Below are 12,644 nucleotides of genomic sequence, written 5' to 3'. Positions count from 1 at the left end.
AGAAGCAGCCACATGTCCCAGATGTTGGGATCCCAGAACAGAATTGTGGTCATTCCCACTTGGATTTCACCATTTCCTTCCAAGGCAGGGACAGGATGAGCAGCTCAGTTCTTCTCTCCATAATTCCTCTCTTTCTTTCCTCCTGCCACTCCCACTACCCACAGTCACCTGCTGCTCCTTTCATTCCAAAAGGACACGGTGCCTTCAGCTGGAAAAACTCTCCTTGCACATTAATTAAATTAATTTTTAAAGGAAAATAAATTAATAAAAAGCAGTAGAGCCCAGTGATGGAATTGCCCAGTGGAGCAGTGCCCATAATTATGGAATGGTTTGGGTGGGAAGGGACCTCAAAGCCCTTCCAGTGCCACAGGGACACCTCCCACTGTCCCAGGCTGCTCCAGCCTGGCCTTGGGCACTTCCAGGGATCCAGGGACAGCCACAGCTGCCCTGGGAATTGTTTTCCAGGGCCTCCCCACCCTCCCAGGCAGGAATTCCTTCCCAATATCCCATCCATCCCTGGCCTCTGGCAGTTTAAAACTCCTCCCTGCACACCAGCTCCTTGCAAGGCAGTTCCTAGAAGGAATTCCTCCAGTGCCAGGCTGCATTTGCTGCTCAGCAGCTGCCAGTGGTCTGGGATTTATAAATCCACATCTGGAATTGCCATCCTCATCCCCCACCCAGCACAGGGAAGCAGCACCAACTGCTGCTGGGGCTGGCACACACCTGGGAAAAGGGGCCCCTCTCAGAGCTGGAAAAATAAAATAAGGAATCGATTTCTGAGGAAAATAAATAAAGTGCTCCTTTGTTCTCAGCCCTTGGACTCACAAAATCAATGCCAGCTCCCTGTGGAGGGACAAACAGATTGGATTTTTGCCTGTTCTCCAGGAATAACCAAAGCTTGAGGCTGCTTCCAGGAGCACAATCCATCATCCGGGCGGGTGGGATTGGGACACCCTGGTGGCACCACACCCCCTGAAGGAACCCACAACCCCCCCTGAGCCACCAGGGATCCAATTCCAGCAGAACTGTGGGAATTCTGCACACAAACTGGATTTCAAAGGGGTTGTGGGGTGGGAAGAGAGCAGGAGAGCCTGGAGAGGAGCTGGTGGAGGGATCCCACCACAGCCCTGAGTCCCCTCAGAGGGGCTGGATCCCAACAAACCCCACGGGGAGGAGAGCAGGAGATTCCCCATCTCCCACTGCAGGGAAAAGCTGCAGCAGGAAAACACCAACAGGGAGGGAAATGAACAGAAGAGAGCCCTGCTGGCTGAGCAGGAGCCACTTCCCACAGGATTCCTGACAGGATCCCGTTTTTTTTTTCCAAGTGCAGCTCTCTCCAGCCCTGTTCAGTGCTCCATGGTCCTATTTTAGGGGTAAAGGCAAAGCCAGGCCTGGGAGTGACGTGGCCAAAGGGAGGAGTCGGGAAGACAAGGCTCAGGCTCAGGGCATGGGATTTTTCCTTCCATAAACTCTGATTTATGGATCTGGGATGAACAGCTGTGAAATGAGAACTCCTGTCTCTGGCAGAAGCAGGAACAGGCTGTGGCTCCAGCCCAGAAATCCAGGGTGGCTCCAGGAGGACCAGCAGGATTCCCTCACTCCAGCCCTGCAGGAAGGACACGCCACTTCCCAGGGCTGGGACAACACCTGCCCCCACAGAGGGGACAAAAGCATGCCCAGCATCATCCTCACACCAATCCTAAATCCCAAACCCCAGGCACATGATCACAACAATCCTAAATCCCAGGCACATCCTCACACCAATCCTAAATCCCAAATCCCAGGCACATCCTCACACCAACTCCAAATCCCAAATCCTAAACCCCAGGCACATCGTCACACCAATTCTAAATCCCAAATCCCAGGCAAATCCTCACACCAATTCTAAATCCCAAATCCCAGGCACATCCTCACACCAATCCTAAATCCCAAATCCCGGGCACATCCTCACACCAATGCACCAATTTTAAATTCCAAACCCCAGGCACATCCTCACACCAATTCCAAATCCCCCAGAGCTGGGGGAGGGCAGCAAACACCACCCCAAAATCCATTCCATAAAAAGCAGGGATCTGAACCGTGCCTGGGGTTTGTGGCAGAAGGAGCTGGTTCATTTTCCTCCTCAGAATCCAAAGGAAATGGATGTCCCTGAGCCCGAGGTGGGAATGCAGGGATGACTCAGCTGGAGCTGAGCGGGGTGGCAGCACACATGGAAAAAAATCCTCCTCGTTCCATTTCCCTGTGTGTTCCCACAAAGGATCACCCCAAGCTGCCTTCCCATGGGAAAACCCTCCCAACTCAGCACCCCAGGCTGCTCTGCTGCCCCTCTGCCCCCTGGATGTGTCTGACAACCCCACCCCAGGAAAACACTGGCAGGGAGCAGGAAAGGATGGAGATTCTGCAGGGATCTGGTACCCAGGGCACAGCCAATACCCCTGAGCCACCTCAGTGCCCAGGGAAAGCTGCTGAGATGCACCTGGGCAGGATGGAAAGGTGCTGAGATCCACCTGGAAATGGTGGAAAGGTGCTGAGATCCACCTGGGAACGGTGGAATGGTGCTGAGATGCACCTGGGAAGGTGCTGACATCCACCTGGAAAGGATGGAAAGCTGCTGAGATGCACCTGGGCAGGATGGAAAGGTGCTGAGATCCACCTGGAAAGGATGGAAAGCTGCTGAGATGCACCTGGGCAGGATGGAAAGGTGCTGAGATCCACCTGGAAAGGATGGAAAGCTGCTGAGATGCACCTGGAAAGGGTGGAAAGGTGCTGAGATGCACCTGGAAAGGATGGAATCATGGGATGGGCTGGAAGAGACCTTTAAGCTCATCCCATTCCACCCCACAGCCACGGGCAGGGGATTTTTTCCTATTCCAGGTTGCTCTGAGCCCCATTTCAGACAAAACCAAAATAATCCCCCAAAGTGCCTCTTCCCAGGATGGGACTCCAGGAACTGCCCCCATTCCCACCCCCAGAGGGATCCTGGCTGGAAAAAGCCCCACCACCATTTCCAGGATGAATTAAAATCCCAGCATCTCCTGCAATCCCCTCCCAGCTCCTGGGAGCAGGGAAGGCACCAGGGCCCAGCCCCTTGGCAGCCAAACAAATAAATAAGCCCCGTTTTAATTACACTTAATTGGCAATTCAGGCCGACTTTCAGGCAGTTCACACCATCTGCTGCCACACATCCAGCCCAGGCTTTGAAGGGAAGAAATCCCAGCTCTGCTCCCCTCTCCAGAGGCCCCTGGGGTTGGGTTTTATCACGAGCATCACCCAGGAGGGTGAAATCAGGGCCCGGGGTGAGCTCTGTGCTCTGGAGGAGCCCCAGATGGGCAGGATCTGCTCAGCTCTGGGCCTTGCAGATAACAGCTTCAGAGATAAAGGGCTTTGCTTGAAGCTGACTACAACACAGATGAGAAAGCAGCAGGGCTTGGAAAATCAAAATCAAAATAAGTGTAAAAGTAAAAATAAAAGTAAAAATAAAAATAAAAGTAAAAATAAAAAAGTAAAATAAAAATAACAGGAAAAATAAAAGGAAAAATAACAGGAAAATAAAAATAAAGGAAAAAATCAAAATTTAAAAAAATCAAAATAAAACCCCCCAGCCCCATTGAATTAAAGAGGAATTTTACTGAAAACCCCCAGCCCCATTGAATTAAGAGGAATTTTACTGAAAACCCCCCAACCCCACTGAATTAAAGAATAATTAGAATTAAACCCCCCAGCCCCACTGATTTAAAGAGCAATTAAGCACAAATCCATGAGCCCCACTGAATTAAAGAACAATTAGACTCTAACCCCCCCACCCCCACTGAATTAAAGAGCAATTATGGTGCAAACCCCCCAACCCCACTGATTTAAAGGGCAATTATGATCCAAACATGGCTTTTAGCTCAACAATCAATACTTGTATCTGGGAGAGCTTCCTGGTGGGAGGGGGAGGAACTCAAACATTGATTTTTAGGGCACAGGCATATTCCATCATCCTGTGCCATATACCACGGGCTGGGCCATAAAAGGGAGGCCTGGGCATGAACAACGTGCTCAGGACACCCGGAGCTGCCAGGAAAAGGAATGTGCGGAGATGGAAATCAGATGGGAAGGAAATCACAGCACAGATCTCATCAGAGCAGCCACTCGGGGAGAGGAAACCTGCTCCTGCAGGAGGGGAAGGATCCCAGTGCCAGGGAGGGAAAAGGATCTCAGATCCTGCAGGAGGGAAAAGGTTTCCAGCTTCTTCAGATGGAAAAGGGATCCCAGATCCTGCAGGAGGAAAAGGATCCCAGTTCCAGAGAGGAAAAAGGATCCCAGCTCCTGCAGGAGGGAAAGGATTCCAGTTTCAGGGAGGAAAAAGTATCCCAGATCCTGCAGGAGGGAAAGGATTCCAGTTCCAGGGAGGAAAAAGTATCCCAGATCCTGCAGGAGGAAAAGGGATCCCAGATCCAGAGAGGAAAAAGGATCCCAAGATCCTACAGGAGAGAAAAGGATCCCTGCTCCTGCAGGAAGAAAAAGAATTCCAGCTTCTTCAGATGGAAAAAGGATCCCAGCTCTGGGAAAGAAAAAGGATCCCAAATCCTGCAGGAGGGAAAGGATTCCAGTTCCAGGGAGGAAAAAGTATCCCAGATCCTGCAGGAGGAAAAGGGATCCCAGATCCAGAGAGGAAAAAGGATCCCAAGATCCTACAGGAGAGAAAAGGATCCCTGCTCCTGCAGGAAGAAAAAGAATTCCAGCTTCTTCAGATGGAAAAAGGATCCCAGCTCTGGGAAAGAAAAAGGATCCCAAATCCTGCAGGAGGAAAAATGATCCCAGCTCCAAAGAGGAAAAGGAACCCAGATCCTGCAGATGGAAAAGGGATCCCAGTTCCAGGGAGGAAAAAAGATCCCAGATCCTGCAGGAGGAAAAAGGATCCAGCTCCAGGAGGATGAGCTCTGCCCCAGCAGCTCCCCAGTCACTGGTGCCCAGCTCTGGCTCAAGCTGGAGTTAAACTGGTGTGTGGGAGCAAAACCAGCTGGGAGAGCTCACCCCAAATCCCAGCCAAGATGGGAATGTATCCATTTTTCCATGGCAGAGGGAAATTCATTGATTTTCCCATGGCAGAGGGAAGCTCATCCATTTTCCCAGCTCCATGAAGAGCCCAGGGCTGCCAGTGGGTGCTGCCACCCCCAGCAGCTCAGGAGCCCTTTGTGCAGCCTTGCCAAGACCCCAGGGGTTTTAGGGAATAAAACACAGCCCCAGGTGCCCCCAGAGCCCTCTGTGCACCCCAGGGCTGGGCAGCTTTGGGGTGCTCAGAGCTGAGGAAGCAGAAGCAGAGCCAGGGTGGTCCCAGCACCCAAAGCAGCAGCAGGCACAGGGAGAGGAGTCAAAATCCCAAAGCAGCTCAGGCTTTTTTGGACCTAAATAAACCCCTTGCAGGGAAGGAAACAGGGCACCTGCACGGGGGACAGGACCAGGCAGACCATGACTGTATTTTTATATATTTCTGTCTCCAGGACATGGCCCAACTGCTCCCCACACCCCCAGGAGCTCACGGCCACTCCAGTGTCCCCCCAGCTCCATTTTGGGGTCACTCCCAGCCCCTGGCAGCCCATTTCCCACCTCACACTCTGCACCCACAGCCCCCCTGCAGGGGCAGTGCTTTTTCACACCCTCCACCATCCTCACAGCACTGTTCAGCTGGAATCATCTGGGCAATAACCCTTTTGTGGGCTCAGAGCAGGGCTGCTGGGCTCCCCACCCTTCCCAGCCCTGCTTCTCATTCCTCTCCTCCAAACCCTCCTCAGGGTGACTCCAAATCATTCCCATCCTCTCCTTCTCATTCCTCTCCTCCAAACCCTCCTCAGGGTGACTCCAAATCATTCCCATCCTCCTCTTCTCATTCCTGAACTCCAAACCCTCCTCAGGGTGATTCCAAATCATTCCCATCCCCTCCTTCTCATTCCTCTCCTCCAAACCTTCCTCGGGGTGATTCCAAATCATTCCCATCCTCTCCTTCTCATTCCTCTCCTCCAAACCTTCCTCGGGGTGATTCCAAATCATTCCCATCCCCTCCCAGCTGAAGAACCAGCTCCAGAAAAGAAATGAATTCCTGTGCTGGCTGAAGGGAGCCAAAGCAAGCCCCACTCCAGGGGCTCAGCAAACCCCTGGTTGGTTTGGTTTAATAAACTTGGAAATTTCAGGGTTTTCTCAGAGCTTCTTGCTCTGCAGCAGACTGAAACTTCCCCCACTCAGACGAGGAAGAAAAGTGAGCTCCAAGTCAGCTATTCTCCAGACATCATAGGTCACATCTGCCTTTAGAACAGATTTTTAAATGTAAAATAACTGCCACTCATGTCAGCTAGAAACTCTCTATTCTTAGGAGTTCTGACATTTTGATCTAGGTAATAAACTAGTTAGAGAGACTGTCTAGAAAATAAACTTGGCTATCCTCTGTTCCCATTTCCTAGGAAACGGGAACAGAGGAAAAAGTAAATTAGGAAAGTTAATATTGAATAAGTTCACTTTTGAATTCTGTATCTGTTTAGAGCATTATAATTTATATTAATATATTATATTTATATATTTATATTCATATAAATATAATTTATATTAATTTCTACTTAAAACACCTCACATCTAGGAGCCCCCAGAGCTGCTGGGCATGGAGAGGAGTTTCTGAGGAATTTATTTCATCCAGGTGCAGAATTCAACAGGCTGTGAGGAACAGCTAGGAAATGAAACCTCCTTGAAAACAGTGGGTGATAATTTGATAACTGAGGCTCCATTTGGGAAAAGGCTCCACAAAAAACCTCCCTGCAGCTCCCAGAGCGTGGGGCCTCCCCAGCTCATCACTGGGAGTTTAATCATGGATTTCATCACCTGAAATTAAAGATTGGCTGCTCCACACACAGCTCACCCAGAGCCAGGGCTCCCCTGCAAGGCTGGCATCTCCCGAGGGATCAGGAGCTGGAAATCCTGATTTCAACCTTCCAAAATTGATGGATAACACCAGAATTACGAGTGTGTAATTAGTTGGAAGTGTATAATACCACAGGGTGAAAAACTTGAAGTTTAGGGATTTGGAATATAGTCATAAATATGAAGTAAAATAGAGATTTTAAGGCAGAAACAAGTTATTCTTCTTCACCTTCTTCTTCATAAGTTTAGGTAGTAGTTTATAATGGAACAGAAAAGTCTGCAGTGCAGACTTTGAAGAATGAATTATTAAATTAAAAGTGAAAATAATTTAAGCATCATTTCTCAATTAGAAAATTTAACCTTGAAAAACCTTAGGATAAAAAATAATGAACCCTTTTATGCCTTATTAATAAAAAACTACAAAACTTACTGCTATAAAACTATAACATTAGTTATATCTACATATACATTTTTATATATCTATATATACACATATATGTAAATATATGTATGTATAAATATATATTCATATAGATACACATACATATATATTTTATATATACATAAATGTATATATAACAAATGGTATATATAACTTATATATATATAACTAATATATATAATGTTATATATAACTAATATATATATAACTAATGTTATGGTTTTATAGCAGTGAGTTTTGTATATGTATATATATATACACACACATATACATATATATATTTTTTTTTTTATATATGTGTGTATATATATTACAAAAAATAATAAATACCCAAATCCAAACACAAACTATCATCTCAAACACCTTCAATCCCAACCTCAACAAAAATAAAGGAAAAAACCCAAAACCCAACAGTTTTCTACCCAGAAAAACCCGCTCTGGGTGCCTCGCTCACTGCAGAGCTGGGTCCTTCACGAGTCAGTCAAGGTGGCTTTAACAAATGAAGTCAGAAATTGCTGCCAGGAGCAGGGCAGGGACTGGAGTGAGGGGGCACAGACCCTGAGTGAAGCAGGCATTTCATCACCTCTGCAGGAATTCTGCTCAATTTCCCACATTTCATTTCTTCCTCTGCAGCTCTGGGTCCATAAATCCACATTTAGCCGAGGTATAAAAGCCAAGCAGGAGCCCAGGCTGCCAGGGATGGTCAAAAACACTTCAGAAAGGGGCATTAGGGTGGGTTTAATCAATACAGCCCCTTTCTGAATTCCAGTACTGCCACAGGCATTTATCAGCCAGGCTGCCTCTGAGCCCTCCCGTGGACTGATGCCTTGGGAAAGCAGCAGTTTGGTTAAATGATCTAATTAAGAAATGATACTTAAATTATTTTCACTTTTAGTTTAATAATTAATTCTTCAAAGTGCACACTGCAGACTTTTCTGTTCAATTATAAACTACTACCTGAACTTGTGAAGAAGGTAAAGGAATTTATTTCATGCAGGTGCAGAATTCAACAGACTGTGAGGTGCAGCCAGGAAATGAAACCTTGATAACAGTGGGTGATAATTTGATAACTGGTGGAAGGAGCAGCCATGTCTTAGCCATGTCTTTTTGCAATGGATCTGAACTGTTCTTAGCTTGGTGAGATTGGGATATATGCAAATGAAACCTTACTGTAATTAAAATCATAATTATCTGGAGCAAAAAAAATCTCAACAAATCATGATTAATTTTGCAACATGAGGAATCTCTATTTGTTTTTTCGCATATTAAGTCTGGAAAATGAGTTTGCATTGCTTGTAGGATGTGCTCTTCCTTTGGCTTAGAGGCAAAAAGAAGTGATTTGCAGAGTAGCAGCACTGATTTTGCACGTGAAGGTATTTTTTCTAACCTAACCTCTGTTTTCCTTCATTTGTATTTAAGCCTATAATGTGAACGTGTCAGAATTATCCCTCACAGAGCTGGGATGGTTAAAAACTGGGCAACAACCCCTTTTTAGCTCATTTTTAGGCAGGAGTTTTGTGTTATATAAGCTTAATGAACTTTCTGGATGCACACAGGAGGCTCTGGCTGAATGACCCCGATCAATCCCCAGGGTTTGGATCCATCATTTCTCCCTCACAGCCTCTGCTTCTGCTCAGGGAGGGAGGGAAGGAGGAGAAAACCCACAGGCTGCTCCTGTGAGAGAGCTGGGCATTGCTTCCCCTCAGGGTTTCCCTTCTTTCTCAGAAGAAACAGGGGAAAGTTGGCATTTTTTGGTTATAAGGACAAGCCCCACTGATGTGCTGCCTCAAGCATCAGTGCCAAGCCCAAAATTCAGCTGGTGCTCTCCCTCTCTTGGTTCCCAGGTGTTTTTATCTCCCCAGCTCACTCCAGTGCACTGAGAAAAGGAGATTCTACATGAGCAGCTTCTGCTTCCTCTCCTGTGCAGCCCCTGGGGCAGCCCTGGTGCATGGCAACTTCCTTTGGAGGGGAAAAATAAGGAAAAAATGGCAAAAAATGAGCTTAGGAATGGGTGATGCTGCTGCAAGGGGCCAGCAGGTCCTGGCACCACAGCAGGGCTGTCCCCAGCTCCAGCCAAATCCCCACCTGGGCCTCAGATGTGATACAGCAGCTCCAATTTGAAGAGAAAAAAAATACAATTTCTATGTAATGAGGTGTCTGTGCAGCTCCCCCAGAGCTCCCAGCTCGTTTAAGTAATGAGTTTAACAAAATTTCATTTCTTACAGACGCTGCTGCAAACACAGGGTGCTTTTTAGAGCCATGAAATCCATCTGGATCTGCTCCTGAGCAGCCAGGCAGGGATGCCAGGGCACCAGCTCCTAAATCACTGCCCAGCAAAAGCCAATGAGTCATTCCAGCAGAGCCTGGCTGCCCTCAGTGCCAGCAGTGACTTCACCCTGCTGCAGCCAGGGGCACCACGGAGCAGGGAAGGGACATTAGGGATGATCCAGGTGATCCAGGGATCAACACCTTCCACCAGCCTAGGGGGCTGCAACCTGGCCTTGGACACTTCTGGGGATGGGGCAGCCACAGCTCCTCTGGGAATTCCATCCCAGCCCCTCTCCACCCTCACAGGAATGAATTTTGCCCTGCCAAGGACAGATTTTGTCCTCCCAGGAATGGATTTTGCCCTCCCAAGGAAGGATTTCCCCCTCCCAGGGACAGATTTTGTCCTCCAAGGGAAGGATTTTGTCCTCACAGGGAAGCATTTCACCCTCCTAGGGATGGATTTCATCCTCCCAGGGACAGATTTTGTCCTCCAAGAGAAGGATTTTACCCTGCCAGGGAAGCATTTCACCCTCCCAGGGACAGATTTTGTCCTCCAAGGGACAGATTTCCCCCTCCCAAGGAAGGATTTTTCCCTCCCAGGGATGGATTTCTCACGAACATCAATCCCACTCCCCTCCCTGTCAGTCTGAAGCTGTTCCTCCCTGTCCTGTCACTCCAGGCTCCTGTAAAATCTCTCTCCAGGAGCCAGACTCACATCCCTGGCTCTGGGGTGGATGATGAGCAGCAGAGATGCTGCTGCTGCTTCTCCTGCTGCTTCCTCAGCCATTTCTTTGGAGTTGAGAAATTCCTGCTGCCCTTCCCTCCCTGGAGCTCCTGCCTGGGCACCCAAGGGATATTTGGGATTTTCCCCAGCTCTGCACTGCCCTGCTGTGCCCCAGAGCTCTCCCAGCCGTGGGGGATGCTCCAGGGAGCAGCATGTCCCACTCAGCCCCAGGGCTGGGATCTGAATCAGCAGCAGGAGGCAGCAGCTGTTCCATAGCCAGCTGTCCTGAGCCACAGCTCGGGTTTCCAGGTGCTCTGCTGCCTGGAAATCCTTTCTGGGAACTGCCCCAGAACACAGCGGGGTCAGGCCTGGCCTCCAGCCCTGCACTGACCCTGCCCTGGCCATTTCCTCTGCACTGAGCACCTGGAAAAGGCAGCAGGAGGGGCTGGCCCCAGCCCTGGGCTGCCCAGGGGGTTTAGGAGCAGGGCAGGGGGGCACAGCCCGGCCAGGGCACTCCTGGCACCCCGGAGGGCTCCACCAGCTGGGGACAGACCCCCTGAGCCCCATCCCCAGCACAAACACAAATGACAGCCCTTGCCTACCCAGAGCTATCAGAGACAAGGCTGGAGTCTCTCTTCCTTGGAGTAATTAAAGCCTGGTGATTATCCCACTCATCAACCAGTCTAGACAGAGTTCTCAGTGCAATTCAGGGCGAATCCACCCATTCTGCATTTGCCAGGGATACACACACCTTACTCCAGGCAGCCACAGGCAGCTTTTAGCAACTCCCAAAAAAATCTTAATTCTGCCCAGGACAGGCTGGAGAGGGGCTGGAGCAGAGCCCAGCAAACCCAGGTGATGGAAACCCGAAGGATTTCGGATTAAGGGCTGAAATTTTACTTCACTTTCCATTAAATTTATGATTCCATCCCAAAAGGATTTAGGTGCTGAAGCTTACAGGAAAACTAAAGATTTACCTGAGATACTAGAGATGCATCAAGAAATTTGGTAACCCTGTAACTCATTTGTGTTTTCACACTTTGGCCTCCATGACAATAGCATATTTCTGGCCTTGACTGTACTGATTTCAAAAATTTTCCTCTGACCTCCAGTAATTTAATTCTATTCAGGACAGGCTGGAGAGGGGCTGGAGCAGAAACCCATCAAACGCAGGTGATGGAAACCCAGAGGATTTGGGATGAGGGGGAAGAGCAGCCACGGAATGATTTGAGTTGGGGGGGAGCTCAAAGCTCATCCCATTCCATCCCTGCCAGGGGACACCTTCCACCAGCCTGGGCTGCCCCAAAACGCTGCTGACTGAGGGGAAAAAAGGCAAAATGAGGCTTTTTCTCTCTCCCCAGAGCAGATGAGGGACAGATGTAACCCCCACCTTTCCTCCACCTCCTCCTCCTAGGTGTGAAGGAAACCTCCTGGCTTGGTGACAGCTGGGAGTGTGAGCACACCCCAAAGCCTCAAAGCCACCCCAAAGCCTCAAAGCCACCCCAAAGCCAGGCTAAAAATGCATCCCCAGCCCCCCAGCAGGGCCCTGCAGAGATTTCCCACATTTCCCATCCCAGCTCCCTGCTCTCACCCCCATCCCTCCCCAGGCAGAACAAGGCAGCTGCTGCTTTGGGATTTTCCTTTGTTTTCACAGCTTTAGCGATTTAAAAAGATGTAAATATGAAGGAAGGGTCAATGATTCAACAGTGATTAAGCCTGAAATATTCCACTTAGTACCCATTAGACTTTGAAAACACCCATTATGTTCCCAGAGCTTCCCCAGGGCCAGGCAGGCACTACCCAGCCCTGGGGAAAGCAGCTTTCTTGGAAGGCTGCGGGTATTTTGTGAAAATATCGAGTTTATTTCACTAGAAAGAAAGGGGGGAAAAAAAGGAAAAGACAATAAAAGAATTAATGTATTGTAGGTCCTTAATACCATTTCCCCAGAGAGAGGGGAAAAAAACAACAAAGCCTAATGGAAATTTTCTATTCCCAAAACCATTTGCACTATTATTGTCTGCAACTAAAAGGAGATGAAAACATAAAAACCTCAGCAGCTCGAGCTGCTGAGAACTGCAGGGCTGAGCACTTCTGCTTTCCCTTCAAGAATAAAATTAAACTGTGCCTGGGATGGGAAGTTTCCACCTGACAAAAACATCAACCCCCCTGCAGCTGCCTCCGAAGGACTCAGAGGATGCAAAGCTCATTGCATGGAGCAGAAAAAATCCTCCCATCCCTCTGGAAAAAGCCAGGCTGCTGCTTCAAATCCTGAGGATTTGCAGCGTTTTAGGAAACGTGTAATTATGCAATGTGGTTAAA

The 12,644-nt window shown here is 48.6% G+C and overlaps 1 protein-coding gene across 4 annotated transcripts in view; it reads right to left on the bottom strand.

Annotated features, from left to right (window-relative positions):
• Positions 1-12,644, bottom strand: part of SLC39A11 (solute carrier family 39 member 11) — a 79,113-nt gene that overhangs the window by 42,183 nt on the left and 24,286 nt on the right. The gene's annotated exons all lie outside the window — the stretch shown is intronic.

This window comes from Passer domesticus, chromosome 20 (assembly GCF_036417665.1).
Source record: "Passer domesticus isolate bPasDom1 chromosome 20, bPasDom1.hap1, whole genome shotgun sequence".
NCBI lineage: Eukaryota > Metazoa > Chordata > Aves > Passeriformes > Passeridae > Passer > Passer domesticus.
This window is presented reverse-complemented; position numbering and strand designations above follow the sequence as displayed.